Genomic DNA, 17,253 nt, shown 5'->3' on the forward strand with positions numbered 1-17,253 from the left:
GCACACAGCATGAACAGATTTACCCCACCCCTGGTTTACACATGGGGAAAACTGAGCAGAAGAATGAAGTGACTTGCTGAGGCTGGGAGCTCGTATGTGGTTTGGAGCAGGGAGAAGGCAGCAGACATCAGTGCTGCTGTACCCTGAGGCAGATCCAGAGAGAGCTCTGCATGTGGCCTCTCAACTGACCAAAGAGCTGCTGGCAGCTGTCAGGTCCCTTTATGCCCATCAGACAACATTTCCCCTTATAATTACCAGCTGTGGGGAGGTCTTTCCACACAACACAACAGCTGGAGCCAATGTTTTCACACATTGCAGAAAAGAAGCAGGGAAGACTGGCATAAGGGGTGTCTGCAGGGGAAAATGACTGCTTGCAAGAAACTGTGACAAGAGACCATCCCAGTGGTGAAGTTATAATGCATTTGTATTGTCAAGGTCATAAACTTGGAAAGAGATGTAAACTTTGCTTGCAGTTACACAAATAATAGCAGAGATTTTACTTTTCTTTTAGGACCTCCATAACCACAGTGAGGATTTTCTTGTAGTCTTGCAAAGACATCTTTTATGAACCCAAAATCAGTGTTTCCTGTTGTGCAGTTTCAAAACCAGTGGGGATTTTCAAAGGTTTTGCTTGTCATGTCACTAGCACTTAGTGAATAATCTGAGGCATATTTTGCACTTGTCAGAAATCTACCTGTATGACACAGCACAAGACAGAGAAAAGGTGTCCATAAGACAGCAGCTACCACTGTATTCACCTGTAAACAGAGAGGACATAGGAGTAGAAAGAGAAATATTCCAAAACATACCACTCGAAAAGACGGCAAAGGAGGTTGACCCTTTCTGTAATTTCACTAAGGATGTCAATGCATTATCAAAGCTGAAGGAACAGAAATAGCCCCTTTATACTCCCAAGGTATTTCTATGTTTTACGTGAACAGAGTTATCCAAACCCACAATGAATGAGAACATGCATACACATGGCATACATCAAACATTTCCCGGACAGCTTTCACAGCTTTTGGGTTTTGTAAAGACTTTCTTTCCTCAGAATTTTTTACTGTAGGTGCAAAATGCCTTTATCAGATAAAGCAAATAAACCTCATTAACATAATATTGAATAGGAAAAAAAATCTTGCCACAGAAACAAGAAAATTGGTACTGACAGAGAGATTGCGTTGGGCAAAACTGCCTTAGCTTGATTCCGATGGATACACATCATTCCCATTTTAATCAGTTTGCACTACACGGATGCACAGATAGCTGTAAGCCTTAGCTAGTGCTCACAAAGAGGTGCCAGAATGATCAGCCACACGGAGGGACCCTACTGCTACACAAAGCTGCTGAGTAAGAATGATGTAGAGTGCACTCAGCTTTCAGGAGTTCCTCATCTAAGATGCAGGGGGGAGAGATTGCACAGGTCAACAATACTGCGAAGTACAGAAGACATCAAGCTTTGGACTGCTGGCTTCATGGAAATCTGACATAACCAGACGAGAAATCAAGGCCAAAGGCTGCAGCCAAGCTTGATCATAATGTCCACTGCCGTTTCTCCATCCTGCAAACACATTAGAGATGGGTATGTCAATAACAAACACCTAGATGAATTTGGAGAATGAATGTTGATCTCAAAAGCATGAAGAGACTTTCTTCCTTACTGCTGTGGAGAGAGGTGGGATAGGGCCTAGACCTGATCCTGCAAAAACTCTTCTATGAGTGATTTGGATCTCATGCATCAGTCTCCCACATACACGAATGTTGGCAGTTATCAAACAAAAGTTTTTAACATCTAAGTGTGTTGCATCTATTTCAAATGAAAGGCTTCAGTATAACAAAACTACCTGAATAGGAAACTTCAAGTTGCTCTGCAGCATCTTCGTTTGGGGGGGGGGGGAGGGGGGAGTAGGATCAAAAAACCTACCAGATACCGCTAAGACTAAAGTTAATGCATTAAATACATGGGGGTTTGTGGGGGTCACAAGATGAAGTGTTTAGCCACTGAAGGGAACGGTAACCCATGTGTTGTTATCCCGAAGCTGGAGCTGATCCTCCTGTGTGTCTGTTCCCCTCCACACAGGCATCGTGTAGCTCTCAGAGACCTCTTGGTATTGCTGTCAAGTTGTCCTTCAGGTGACGAAAGCAGACATTGAGCTCTTCTGTCAGACTGTTCTCCAGCAAAGTTCTAGTGAATTATTGATGTTCTCTGCCTTCAGTGTTCTATCTTCAGATTACCCATTAGCTTCAATAAAATGCATCCCAAGGCTCTCCTGAGGGTGGAAGGAAGCAGACTCCTGTCTGTCTGACAGCTATGCAAAAGCTCTCCCAGTTTTGCTGCCTGTAGCTGGGGTGAAGAAGAGGAAAGAGATGAAGTTGTCCTTTGACATTTTACATCCAAGCCTTACTGCAATAACCTTTGCAGATAATTTTCCCAGCAGGTGTTAGGTATTTCTTGTGAGCATTTTAACAGTGAAACATCATTAAGTGTTCCTGACAAAAGTAATTTGTTACCAAAGTTTTTGGAGGGGAAGAACCAAGACAAATTAGTCTCAGGATTTTAGATACAAAGACGATGTGTTCTTTTTGTCCTAATCCTATTACTGTGGATATCCTTTCTAGCATATTTAAAGCGGCTTCACTTGTGAACTTACTTGTCATCCATCCAAGATTCCCTTGCTCCAACTTTAAGGGAGAGTTAAGTGTAAAAAATTACCATTAAAAATATTGTACGGGCTTTGCAAACATTCCTGCCTGTTTCAAAGGATGCTTTTCCAGCAAGATTAAATTCTTTTTTTTTTAATATTTCTTATTTTAAAAAAATCAATTCAAGTAGTAGAATTAATGCTATCATTTCAAAACTAGGAGAATCATGAAGAACGAAGACAATTTCCTTGTTTTAAAGATCTACCTGTTGATCTCGGAAGGCTGCAACCTTAAAAAAGTTGGGGCTTTGTTGTTTCTTTATGGTGGTTTGTTGTTTTTGTTGGTTTGGGTATGTTCTAACAAAGCAAAAAGTGTCATTGAAGAGGCAAACCTGCACATTTGTGCAGCTGCTGAATCACCCTTCACACTCACACACACACCCCCCATTGCCCAGCTTTTCTTTCCCTTTCCTTCTCTTTCTATTCACTAACTCTCTTTCATCACCTCCTTTCCTGTCCCTCCTCTCCCACCATCTCCTCTCCCATGCCATGCTTTGCCTCTCCTGCTGCCCTTTTTGAGCAGGAGCTGTGCTGAGCAGCACAGCCTTGCCATGATCAGTGATAATCCAACACATGAACAGTTCTCCCCCAGTGCATCCCCTCTCCAATGCCAGGGAAATCTGGCAGCACCACTGCAAGGCTACAGGGCTCCTGAGATGCTGCTGTAGAGTGTTTCATTTTATAATCTGGAGCACTGTGTCCAGTGCTGGGCTCCTCGGTACAAGAGAGACAAGGAGCTGCTGGAGAGGGTCCAGCAGAGGCCACAAGGATGCTCAGGGGTCTGGAACATCTCTTATGAGGAGAGATTGCTGGAGCTGGGCCTGGTTGGTCTGGAGAAGAGCCGCCTGAGAGGGGATCTCATCAATGCAGATCAATAGCTCAAAGGTGGTGCCAGGAGGATGGCGCCAGGCTCTTTTCAGTGGCAACAGGACAAGGAGCAATGGCCATAAACTAACATACAGCAAGTTTCACCTCAACATGAAGAACTTTTTTCCATTGAAGGTGTCAGAGCCCTGGCACCCAGGGGGGTTGTGGAGTCTCCCTCTCTGGAGACATCCCAAACCCGCCTGGACACGTTCGTGTGTGCCCTGCTCTGGGTGGCCCTGCCTTGGCAGGGGTTGGACCGGATGATCTCCAGAGGGCCCTTCCAACACTAATGGTTCTGGGATAACGGCTCCATTTCACACTCCAACGCAGCTGACTTAACTTACTGAATTTAACTTTTCTGAATCAGATTTTGCTCATTATTCCTGAGAAAGCGGAGTGGCACCGCACTGCTCGAGCAGCCCCAGGGGCTGGGATGGTGGTGTGCACCCTCACACGCTGAAAGAAGGAAACGTGTTTTATACCAAGGAAGCAAATGTGTACCTGAGGAGCTGGGTAAAACACACAGCCATGGGTGCCAGGGAGAAGCATGCACTGGACTTGTGGGTCTCCATTCTCCTTGCACAAGCCAGGTATCCCACTCCTGCCTCTGCTCTCAGCACACCTCCCCTTCTCCTTTCCTTTGCTTTCCCTCTTCTCCCCTTTTCTCCCTTCCTGTTCTCCACCTGCTCTGAATATTTTTTGGAGTATTTTTCGGAAGAGTGAATTATCTGATAGTTATCTCTGACTCCAAGGCCTGGAGGTGCAATATCCAGCTCCTGAAGCCCCTGGACCTGTAGGAATTTATAGCAGCAGATTGACAGCCAGTTTTTTTCTGCAGGTTGTTTATAAGATTGTAAGCTGCTTAGGAGGAAAGCTTTAACCGAACACTAGATAAAAAGAAAATGGGTTTTAACACCTCCAGTAACTCTTTTTTCCTTAACTTGTTCTTGAACAAAGCAAAAATGTGAGCCCTGGAAAAGCACCTGAAGGCACTTGCAGAAGGAGAACTAGCATAGAACACAGTGAAGTGCAATGGGCAAAACGTCCTCTGCTTGGCTTTCGGCAACAAAAAACCTACTGCAAACCTGGGGGAAGAGCAGGACACGGGCAGTGAGGTCTCATAACGAATGCCGGCATTCAGGAATGTGAATAAATAAATGGTCTTCATTTTTCTACCAGTAGTATCCCATATCCTGCAGTATCACGTATCTATATCATGTATCAATAGAGCTATTGATTCTTTCTCTATTCTACCCACAGCTAGAAAGAAATTTCATTCAAATGAAAAGCTCACAAACGTGCTGGCACTTACCATGGGGGAAGGAAAGACAAAGGGCTGGGAAGCAGAATGTTTCCCTTCAGCATTATGCTGAGGTCCCGTTCAGCAAAGAGGGACCATCAGCAACCCTAATGAAAATTATTCCAGCATCAGGAAATGAATACAACAGTTGTCTCTCATCCACAGTAACACTGAACTGACACCTTTTGGGGGACAATTGCATGCCTACCAGTCACTTAATCCATCCTTATCTGCAGTAAAAGGTTGCCCTATTGCAAGAAGGGCAGCAGAGAGAGGGAAGATTTAGATTAGATATAAGAAATATAGATAGATGTAAGAGGTTCTTGCCTGTGAGGGTGCTGAGGTGCTGGCACAGGGTGCCCAGAGGAGCTGTGGCTGCCCCATCCCTGGCAGTGTTCAAGGCCAGGTTGGACACAGGGGCTTGGAGCAACCTGCTCTAGTGGAAGGTGTCCCTGCCCATGGCAGGGGGTTGGAACTGGGTGAGCTTTAAGTCCCTTCCAACACAAACCATTCTAGGATTCTATGATCTCCGAGGTGGTGCCAAATGGCAGCTTGTGCTGATACCTTCCACCATCATCCTGTGCAGAGGAGGAGATCAGAGCCTATGAAAGCAGTCTCTCTGACTGTCTATCCATGAGGTGCAATGAAGACATGGGGGCTGCTGTCAGGAGAACAACAGGGCCATTGCTTGGGACTTATGGGAATCCAAGGGAAATGAAATCTTGACATGGAAAAGAAATGAGAATCAAGTAGTGACTCTGCCTGATGATACCAGAGAAGAAAGTGATCTAAATAAACAGTCTCAGTCCTGTACAAGTAGTGAACACGTGAGGAGGGCAATTTTCTCCTTCAGCCCTGCTGGCTAATAGGGACAGACCAAGCGGGTTTCCTTTTAAATGCCTGCCATCAGCCTGTAGGACAAAGGTTTTCTCCAGGCAGGGAGAAGACATCAGTTGGCCTAAGTCGAGTCCCAGCAGGAAGTTTCCCTGCAAAATACAGAATTTAAATCAGTTATTTGCATTTCATGTAGCTAAAGGGGATAGTAAGAGGGAGAGAGAAAGAGAAACCTGGGAACAGCAGGCAGCTTCCTCGGAAGGGAACTACAAACACAACAGTGAAAGGGCAGCTGAGTTCTTGTGCAAAACATGCTATAAAGCCTGGCAATTCTCAAATGGTAAAAATAACTCAGAGCAAATTCACAACTCAGAGCAAATTGAGCAGCAGCAGTTCAGAGAGTACTCAATAAAAAGAGTACACTCAGTATAGTCTCTAATAAGTTACCATATTAGTTGCTGTGTAATAGCAATCTATTTCCTTATTGGCAACATGCTTAGTTACTGTAGATAATTCAGATTAACTAATCAAGCTCTTAAGTCATTCTTCTAGGGGAAAAAGACAGGTATGAGACAGCTTTTAGTACCACCCTGTTAATCCAGGTAATAGGGATGAGTGCTAAACTGACCTGTAATGTTGTGCCAGCAGTGACCATTCTTTGTCCCCACACACAAGGCAGCTGAGCATGTAAATTGAGTGGTCTTTGGGACACATTGTGCTGTGCTGCCAAAGGGAAAGCCAGGAAACTGCGAAGACACAGAAGTACGGGAAGAGAGATACGTGAGAGAGAAAAGGAGCACAAAATAGATGTTGGAGATAGAGATGCAGGAAACCAGAGAGGGCTGGAAAGGAGAAAGCTACTGAAAACTCAGGAGAAGGCAAAGCTTTCAGTCCTGCTGTGCTGCCTTGCTCAGCTGGAGAATGGGAGGCTAAGTATTTACAGTGTTAATGCTTAAGTCTTCCAGGTAGAGAGACAAGCAGGCAAAGGAGCCTCAAGAAAAGGGAAGTGATTGTGTGACACTGGAGCCTGGGGCAATAGACATAGCCCCACAGATACAGAATTGAGGGTTGGTGTTATAGTCCCAGCAGGATGTTGACTACTGCTCCATGCTGATGTAGGGACGTCGATAACAGAGGTGGTTGAACAGGAGGGTAAAACACAAGCAGCTGTCTGTTGGCAGTTCATACTGAAAGTTTTGATCTCTGCAGAAAAAGTAAGTAAACCTCAAAGAGTCATTGATCCCCATCACACTGTCACCTGTCCATTTCAGCTCCGACTATCAGTCTAGCTGTCAGTGTTTGTGGAAGGATGAGAGTCTCCTTCCTTCAAAGCGACAGCATAAAGAATTGAATCGCTGCTTCTGGGCACATGTGAGATGAATCAGTTGTGTCCTGGCATGAGTATCTTCTGAGGCCTTCTCCAGCATCCATGATCAAACAACAGGCATCAGAGGAGTCAATGGCTGTTTTCCCTGGCGTTGCCCTATGTGGGGTGTGCAAGAACTAACTTTTGACACCTATATGGGTACTGATGGCTCCCTGCTTTCTTCAGCAGTGGCCCCAAACAAGCACCTGAAAATAGACTCTGACCTTTTTATTATACATGGCAACTTGCCTACTCTTTTAGCTGCTTTAGCCGTTGAGTTATCCCAAGCAGTCTCTAAACATAAAATAGGAGTGATTTGAAAAGAAAATGGGTTCATCAGGTCAGTGGTAGTGCTGTTCTGGAAAGAGTATGAAAGTAAGGAAGTAATGATAATGCAGAAATTGAAGGGCTGATATAATTTGCCACAGCTGCATTGAAGGAAGAAATTGTAAATAAAACTTCATGTCTGGCTGGAACATAATGAGGTCCCTACCTTTTAACAGTGCCTGCAAAAGGAATTAAAAGAAAACACATACTGCCTTTCTTCTCTTGCAGATAGTATCTATTTATTAAGGTAAAAGGAACAGTGACAGAGAATACTGCTTCTGCACAACAATACCTGCATTAGCTCCGAAGTCCTGGCCATTGCCCAGAGATGAAGAAAGAAGGGGGAATGATGCTGGCATGGGAATAAAGTGATCTGAAATTGCCACTGACAGTAAAATAGTGAGAGTGATGGGCACTAAAGGCTTGTCCCTGCCCTTCTCATAGCCTTTCTTGTGCTGGAAGGAACAGTGATTTTAGGGAGGGAGAGGATATCTAAGGCAATTATTGTTTCTGGGAAAGAGGTATTATTATTAGCGTTTAACTGCAGCCACTGCTTTTATAACTTCTTAGTGCTTCAGTAAAGATACTGACCTTGCTGCTCTGAAAGTTTAGAGCAGACTTCCTGCAAGTGCAGGAAGTCCAAGAAAGGAAAGGGAACAGCAGTGAAAAAAGAGCGATGAGAACAGGACACCCAAGAAAAATGCCCATAGCCAAAAGGGGTCAAGCTCAATAAGGGGCATGCGACACCTGAGTTTCTGGAATATGCAATAGTTAGACAATAATACTTACAAAACTGTGCTGAAGAAATCCATTACCTATCTGGTGACTCAGATGTAATCACACCAAGCTTCCGTGAACAGGGAGATGGCTAAAAGCAAGCAAAGAAGGGAAAAGAAAAGACTGATTTTTACCTACACACAAGGGGCCTCTATATAGTTACTTCTCATTCCCTTAAACCTCACCACAGGCAGGGACCCTATGCCAACTGACTGATCAAGGCCTCTGTGAACTACACACCGAGATGCTTCTATTTCTTGTCTAGAGAACAAAATGGAAACTATGATAACAGAGACAGACCTGGTAAAGTCCATCAAAGTCTGAGAAGGTAACTCAGTCTATCTCTATATAGAGCCCTTGACCTCTCTGCTAAAGCTATGAAGCAGAGGGCTACTCCTTGTGACAGTACATATGGGGGTACAAATAATTCTATATAACCACAATTATTATTATTATAATTACTATAAGCACAATTCTTGCCGATTTTCACCCGTGCTGCACTTGGTCTCCTGGTTTGAAGACATACGGATCCCTCATTTCAGGATGTAACCCTGAAAAGCATGTATCACTCAAGCTGTTAGTCAGAGACTGAGTAATCCAAAGCATTGAGATTTTGGTTGATTTGGATAGATTTACCTTAACCTGTTGTTATCTAAAACACATCTGGAAATTGTGCCACTGTTGTAACTTATAACTTCATGTAAAATACATTTAAAATACAGATGACATTTCTGAAGTTTCTGCTTTTACAAATTTACATCATTTTAAGTTTTTCCAGATTTACACCATTTAACATTTTGCAGATTTTCTTTCTTCTATATCAACAGATAGAGATTTTTAACATGGTATATATATTGCCAGCACTTTTCCCACAGGAAGTAGGGCAATTTTTATAACACACTGAAAGGCAATTTACCAGGACATGACTTAAAGAGTAAAGCTCATTTTTACAGCAGAGAGCTTTTTTGCAACATGGTAGAATTCTTGTATGTCCGACAGCATGAAGAATAGTGTGCAAAATACCACGTGGATTTCAAGTGACCAAAAGAAGAGGCTAGTTTACAATTGTCTTTCCTCTTGTTGCAGAACCCAAATCCTTTTCTTTTGGGGGCTGGAGCAGGGTGTCTGTGTGAGAAAAAATAGGTCATCTATTTCAATGAGAGAAGGATGCATTTTGGCTTCTTTTGTTTTCCCAGGGCTAGTAACAAACTACATCCCGAGCTTAAAAGCAGAGCCAAACTGCAAACATTCACGCTTACACTTTTCAAAGCCTTTTTTTAAACAAAAAGCTGTCTTGCAGAAGGTGAATAGCAAAGATAAGATAGACACATCCTGTTGTTATTAACCCAATAAATGGATGTAAAACATTAAAAAGAATGGAAACCAAGGCAAAGTAAGGTACAGCAACTTATCTGTATTATACCATCGCCATGGATTTGGGAACTGCTCTTGAGCCCCCATTCACATATTATCAAGGTATCTGATGAGTCATTCTATGATCTGAATCATTCTATGATTCCATGATCTGGCCTTGCAGCCACTCAGCTCTGTTTAAGGTGCATCCCATAATACCTACTGCCCCATAGTCACTGAGGAACATTAGCACTGGAAAAATAGAAAAGAAAGTAATGCTTAAAAATTAAAGGTTCGAACAATACCTATGTTTTGTTGGTTTAGACATATATAATGGGATATTGGAATATGCATGATCAGAGTCTAGGAAACAATATCTAGATCCGTTACAAAGGAATTTGGCTTGAGGCATCTGAATTTTGAATTGGCTACATAAAAATCTCCCCAAACCTAATCCTTTTTGATATCAGTATGGCAGATGTTCTACATGTAACAAAGGCTGAGAGAAACAACTTTCAGAACAAAACTAGCATCACCTCTTGGGAGATTTATATACGTGACAGACTGAAACTAAAACAAAAAAAGGAAAAATCAAACTTATTTTAGGGTAGCAAACAAAATCATAAATGGTGGTTTTGTCACACACATTCCTGATTAGCCACAGCTCTGGAATTTCAAGTGTTGGAGAAAAGGAGCAATTGACCAGGTACAATCTGAAGTTTCCAATGATTCCAGAACCTGTCCTCTGGTAAATCAGGCCATTAATACACTAATAGATGTCTTTATCACAGCAGCAGAGAGATCAGCCTTAGGCCAGATTGTTTTCTGAGGAGCTTTCACAGAATTAGCTTTATTCTGGAGATACCAGTACCGTGTTGATCTGGCCCACAGTGGACTTCTAAAACCACGATGCAAACTGAACATATGGATTAGTAGCAGAAAGAATAGATACTATCACTTACCTCTGAGAAATAATCCATATTGCAGAAAAGGCTTGTATGCAGAATTAAGAGGAGTGGTGATTTTCTTTAATGGCTTTTGAGCTATCACACAGCACCAGTTTTCACTAGAACTTCTAATGTGTGCCCCTAGAACATACAGTGACAGGTTAATACTAGAATTAGGTGCTCAACCTTTCCCAGCTTACCTATAGACAAAGAAGCTTGTGTTTTACAGTTCTCAGATACATTTGTTAAACTTCTTTCCTTTCTTGTCCCTTGACTATCATCATGTCTTACCCACCTGCTGTGCTGGGCTGTGTCATTTTGGCAGGGCTTGGCCATACACACACCAGTCCACAGCCTTAAATACACAGTTGTATAGAAATCCACCAACTCATCTGACTGCTATTAAGCTGTAAGACTTTCAGTGCCTTGTAGAGTGTGTGGACTATGCCACAATTCCATCTACACATGTCTAACTATACACATACAATGGCTCTCAAGCCCTTGATGGATTCTCCATGCAGACGCATATAAGGGGGGATGTATATAAACTAGCTTAGAAAACGATCACATTTTAGATGTTGTCCCTTGCCTATGCTTTTTTTTTTGTTGTTCTTTTTTGTTGTACTTTTCAGCTTTCCCACATTTTGAAATGATTTGGTAGTATATCAATTATAATTGAATGGTAAAAGAATGTAATTTCTCTCTTTGCTAGATATATGATATGCGCGAGTCAAAGCAAAGATCTGTAGGCTGTGAAGAGAGAATTTCAAAGCATAATGGCTGTTAGTGCTTACTTATGTTACCAACTTTGCTTTCTTTTCCCTTTTCATATTTGTCATCTCATTTTTACTGTGTGTTTTTCTCCTCTGAAAGCATCTCAAAAGACATTTTAATCTACCGCCTTGTCTCATAAAAGGTCATTAGTCACATGAATTGTCACTTAAGTCAAACTTTAAATTCTATGGATTTTCTGCTGCAGCCTGTAAGAAATGAGACTGAAAGCGGAAATAAGAACCACTCTTTGGCCAAGACGTGAGCAAATTGTGAGGTACAGCACAATGTCTGTGTAGCTGGAAGGATGCTCAAACACATGGGTCAGGGAGAAGTGTCCATCCGAGCCATGCCATTGCTGCACCCACCATCTAACATTGTGCAAGGCTTCAGTATCTCATCAAAGACTATTTTATAAAGTAACATCCATAACAGTAAAACATAACACACGTAAACAGTTTGAAAAGTGAAGATGAGGATCTAGAGTATAAAAGGACAGACTAAGCCCATAAGAGTAGCACAGGGATCTTCCAGTGTGCACTGCTGCCTTGATAACTCAGTTAACACAGCTAATGATAATTCGGATTTTAGGAAAAAGAATGACACTCACATAGTTTTCAGCTGCTATGATCTCTTGTGAGAAGATTCTTTCCTACTTTCCTGAAGTAGCAGTGACAGGCACAGACCTGGAATGCAGAGAAGCCAGCCTACACTATTTTCAGAGCTATTATTAAACCCACAAAAACGATCCCCCCCAACTTTACCAGCAGATGTTCCAAATTACAGATTTGGGGCTTGAGCAGCCCTTTCATTTTCCCCTTTCTCCTCATCTGGCATCACTTGGCATGTCCCCACAGTGGAGAGGGGAAAAGAGGGAAAAGTGCAGCGTTATGAGGATGCTGCTTAGTGGGTTCTGGGGCACAGGAGGGCTGAGCACCCACTCTCTTCCTGCACTCCCCAGGGCACTCCTCATTACCAGGGCCATCTCTCACACATTTTTGATGCTTCAATATTATTCTCCATCTACAGAGCTCTGCTTCATCCCAGCTGATGTTTATTCATACTTTGGTACTGCAGTTTTCCGTATTTGGAGGCCATTTTTTGTGGCTGGAATCCCCTGTTTCACTCAGAGATTTGTTTCCCATCATGTCGCTTGTGTACAAGTCATTATAAAAAATGCTTGGTGGCAAATTAAACCGTAAATAGAACAATTTAGTCCCTGGTTTTATCAGTACAGACCAACACAGCTCTTAATTGCAAAACTGACCTGGTCCCAAAGAAAAGGTCAGATGTGTCTAATCATCCAGGGGACGGACCAGAACACACCGAATAAAGGGAATGGAAAGTAACGCCAAAATGTTTTAAGATGTAAAAATGACACAACGTTCAGTGAACACTTGCCAACATCATCTCTAATTACCACAGTGATTAAGTAGTAAAGAATTTGGTCTCCAGGGACTTGCAGTTCTGAAGGAAAGACAGTGCCATGTGTTCCAAAATTCTTTCTTGCAAATCATTATGGAAATCCCGCTTTCTGTGCTTCTCCTAACAAACTCTTTCTTTGCAGAAGCCAGGCTTCATTTGTGAAGTGCGGAGGGAGTGTAGCTTGCCCGCTTCTGAAGATTTAAGTCTTTATTGCCATATATTCAACATGCCTTTTAAAACAAATCCTTTTATGCCTCTAAAGAAAGAAGCATAGAAAGCATTCGATATTTGCATACTGTAAGGGTTCCTCTCATCCTTGCTGAAGAACAAACAGAGAATAGGGGAGGGCTAGATAAAAGCGTCGAGACCTTACCGCAGCATGGCAATGGCCTAACAAACACACAGAGAAGCTGCAATTAATGCACAACCAGTTTAAAATCACAGTCCCAGGGGACACCTTAGAAGACCTTGTTCAGAAATACTTCTATTTCTTTTTTTTCATCATCCTCTTAACAACATCCAATTTTTCCCAGCTTAAAAAAACCCCAAAGACCAATAATAACAACGAAAAAAAAACCAACCCAAACCCTGAGGTTGAATAACAAAAGCATTTGATTTTGGTTTAATTTATGGCTTATGTTTAAACTTTTTATAAGTCCGGATCAAAACCCAGGACACCATTGTACAAGCAAAACTATCACCGTAGCACACTCATGTTTACTGTATTTTATTCTCTCAGCAGGTGTCCCTAGATATATGCTCTCTTGTCATCTTTTCATTGAGCAAAGGAAAAGGAAAAACCCTCATCCTCTTGCAGAGCTGGTATAGGAGACAAAGAACAGCAAGGGAATATCCATAGGCCTCCTTCTCTGTTTGTCCTCACTGTTTTTCATCAGACCCACGTCTCTTCCTCCTAGCCCTTGCTATACAGAGCTTCTAAACATGCTATGGCATGTTCCACAAAGAAATATTTAGCTCTCACAAAGCACTTTTATCAGTACATCAAAGCAACACAATTATCCCCATTTTGCTGGTGCGAAAACCTAGGCTCAAACGTCATCTGAAGAGAATATGCACAGCAGGGAAATCGCACTGGAAGTTCCCAGGTTATGAATGCCATACCTATACATCAGAAATGAGGTAGTAAAGAACAAGGCATTTCTGTCTGCAACGCACAAACAGGTCAAGAGAAAGAAGAAGGAAGAAGAGGCATCAGTGCCTAGCACCCTGGCTTATACATTCTGTTGTCCTAAGACAGCCTGAGTACAGTAGTAGATAAAAAGGCTTCCTCTTGCTTCTCAGTAGATACGAGGTTTAGCTGGAAAGGCAACAGATGCTCTGAATTTCAGTGTTTAAAATGAGACATTGAGACTCTTCCTTTTTAGCAAAGTTGTTACAAGTATGGGAGAAGATGCTCTTTTTTTCCCCTCAGCATTGAATAAGATGTTAAACTTACTTTTCTAAGCTCATTTCATGAATCATTCATGATCAAGTACAAATCCTCACAAACTCACAAGCTTCCTGGTCGAGAGCACTGAACCAGCAAGTAGAATACTTAGGAAGATTTAATGGGAATACCAAAACAGTTAAAACCACGATTGGATGGATCATAAGCAGTAAGTGAATTTATTGGACCAAAGCACTTATCAGTTGGTTCAGTCCCATTTGTACTATCAGCAATTCCGATGATAGAAGTGTCACAGATTTTGCAAAGAACTACAGATTTTCAAATTCTATTTCTTTTTCATGCATCTGTAGTTGTTATTTCTGTGAAGGGCATCATGCCATCCTGCTGCACTCGTGACTCACTGCAAAGCTTTCTTGGAGACTTAGCAGGATGACGTTCTCAGTCACGCTAAAGAAAAACACTCATTTAGGATAAAATAGATCAAATTGTGTTTGCAGTGACCAAAAAAACTTCTAACAAATGTTGTCTCCACAAAAGTCTGAGAAGATTACCAGATTTAGAGGGAAATAGATTAGCTGACCAGCAAAGGTGTTGAACTAAGACCAACTGTTTGGAAGGCACTGAAGGTGAAAATCTCCATGCGTTGTTTTCCATCCCCTTTTATGTCTTCACTCAATTAGAAGGTGCAGGCATTTCTCCAGCACCTGCTCCCATTCCTCATTATCTTGCTGTGGGAGGGGACATACAGGAGAAAAAGGAGTCTGGGGAAAAGGGGTGCCAAGGGAAAAGAAGATTAAAAAGCCTTAATGGTTGTAAAGGGAACAAAGAAGATGTGCCCTGCTTGTGAAATGGCCAGGTGAGGGTTAGGTTATGACGATACTACCTTCAACAGCATGGCCAATACCAAAAGGATGGTCACCTTCAGTGCCCAACAGCAAGCAGAGCTGCAAGTCCAAGAAGGGATGCTCTTACTCTCCTTGCACCAAATCCTCCAGCACTGCCTCCGTAACTTCCCAACAACAGGTCTAGCTCTTTTTCCTTCTAATGACTACTGCAATTGAATGTAAACTATGGGCAAATATACTGGTAACTCTCAGCTGATGATTTGGAAACGCTCATGCACCTTCACAGGCTCCAAATTCCTCAAGGCTGGAATCCTTTAACATCCCAACTCTGCCACACCAGTCTAATGTCTTGGCTACCTCCAAACTATACCAGTGCTTTCTGGCTAACTCAGTCAGCTGGAGACCCTTTGCAATTACCTGTCAGCAATACGACAGAAGAGACCCGGAGCATCAAGCTGCCGCCTCTGTCCCCTACCCCAAAGGAGACTGGGAAGAGCCATTCTGTCATCACTTTCAGGTCCTGTCAAACCTCCGCAATGCTATCAAACCACAGGAACTAATCTCATCAGAAACCTCATCTATGGCAATTTTGTACAAACCGAGTACATCCAAAATGCTAGGAGAAATTAGTTTCATCTACAGCTGCCCGGGTCATGTATCTGCTTGAAGCTTAGGTGTGCTGGAAAGAAATGAGCTTACAATTATAATAGGCTAAGGACTTTTTGTTAAAGAAAATATCTATGCTTTAAAAAAAGTCTTAAAATTAGTCATTTATGTTACACATCAACTGTTTCTGTTTTCTATTAAAACAGCTCTTGCTTTCTCATTAACTAACTGTATTAAAAGAAAACCAGGAGATTTTCATACTTTAGGCTTGCACAGTTGTAAAGACAAAAATCACAGTTCCTAAACTGCTCTAAATTGCATTTGTACAGAAATGTAAGTAAACTTTCACCTTTTTGAAAGAGTAAAACCTATGTTTTGCTTTGAAAAGGGCACTAAATGGCTCCTGCATTTAGGACAGGATGGCAAGCTCTTTTTGCTGCAATGTCTGAGCTGCGGCTGCTGGCCTTTGCTATGATGTCAAGCATTGGCCTTTGTGGCACTGCAATTTCCCTTCTAGACAAGAAGTTGATATTTGTGGACCAGATTGCACTGAATGAAATTTGCAGTCTCTGATGCCTGCTAGTGGGATATTTGTTACATACTCTGTTTTGAATGCAGTAATCCATATTTCAGTGTGGCACTGCTTCTTCAAAAGATTAAAAACCTCTTAGTCCTTTGAGACTTGTGTCAGCATCTGATTTCATGTGCACGGTAATCTTTAAATATTAATATGGGGCAAGGTCACGCTCTCTTTAACCCCCCAAATGGAGTTAGTAAATCATGATCTGGCAGTAAAAATATACAGGACACATCAGGATTTGTTTAGGGCAAAAATCTAAATTTAAAGTAAACAAAAGCGGCTCCTGGTATTTTTATAATCACGCCTACTTGATATATTTTTTGTGGGTGGGGGAGAAGCATGGATATCCTATGAAGCTGTAGTTGAAAAACATTTATTAGGAGGATATTAATAAAATCCCTCCCATGGAAAGCAGAGAAAGTGGTATCTGAAATAGCAGTTAGATAAATCTAAAGTGGGAATTCAGAAGCTCTTGGGGCAGATCTGCTGCTGTCAGATCTCTGTTGACTGTAGCAGAATGAGTCAGTTTACACCAGATGAGCAGGAGCCTTTTGGGCTCTCGTCTGAGCTGAACCACTGATTTATGGCATGACACTGGTAGTCTCTTTGACCTCTTTATATGCCATTCATCCTACTAAGGAACAGGGGAAGGGGGAGTGCTGGACCTTCCTCGAAACTAGATGATAGACCCCAAATAGACTTTCCCCAGGCAAAATAAAACATTTCATAGTTAAATTTCTTGAGAGAGGCTGATGGGTTAGCTTTGCAATTCTAGATACATTACCATTACATGTTACCCAGAGCTCAGCTCCCAGTGCAGCTGAGGTTCATGCCACACATAACTAACCACATTTGTTTTGCTGCCAGGGGACCTCCGTTGCAGTGGAGATGGGGAATGGCTTTATCCTACAAAAGAGAGTCAGTTGAACTCTGCAAGGAGCGAGGATTGTGAGACTGTGACCTTTCATATGAAATACTTAGAGGGCAACTGAGAGGTAGCAGAGTCTGGGGAGGGAAGGTGTCTTCACCTGAGCACTGGGAAATAAAGGAAGACAAATCATTTAAATTTTAAAAAATACAGCAAATGTGCTTGTTAAATAGATAGTGAACGTGTGATCCTCATTCAGAGCAGAGAACAAAGTGTTTTA

General features: G+C 42.2%; 1 long non-coding RNA gene across 2 annotated transcripts; it reads right to left on the minus strand.

Moving 5' to 3' along the window:
- Positions 1–406: 406 nt before the first annotated feature.
- Positions 407–13,863, minus strand: LOC115612028. 2 transcript variants are annotated; one of them, XR_003992855.1, is made up of 6 exons: positions 11,852–13,863; positions 10,486–10,611; positions 9,087–9,295; positions 8,183–8,261; positions 6,329–6,446; positions 5,350–5,852 (listed from the first exon to the last, which is right to left on the minus strand). It is a non-coding gene; the product is annotated as an uncharacterized LOC115612028 (long non-coding RNA). The 2 variants fall into 2 exon arrangements; XR_003992856.1 differs by lacking the exons at positions 5,350–5,852; positions 6,329–6,446 and adding an exon at positions 407–2,341.
- Positions 13,864–17,253: the final 3,390 nt, after the last annotated feature.

This window comes from Strigops habroptila, chromosome 8 (assembly GCF_004027225.2).
Source record: "Strigops habroptila isolate Jane chromosome 8, bStrHab1.2.pri, whole genome shotgun sequence".
Taxonomy (NCBI): Eukaryota; Metazoa; Chordata; class Aves; order Psittaciformes; family Psittacidae; genus Strigops; species Strigops habroptila.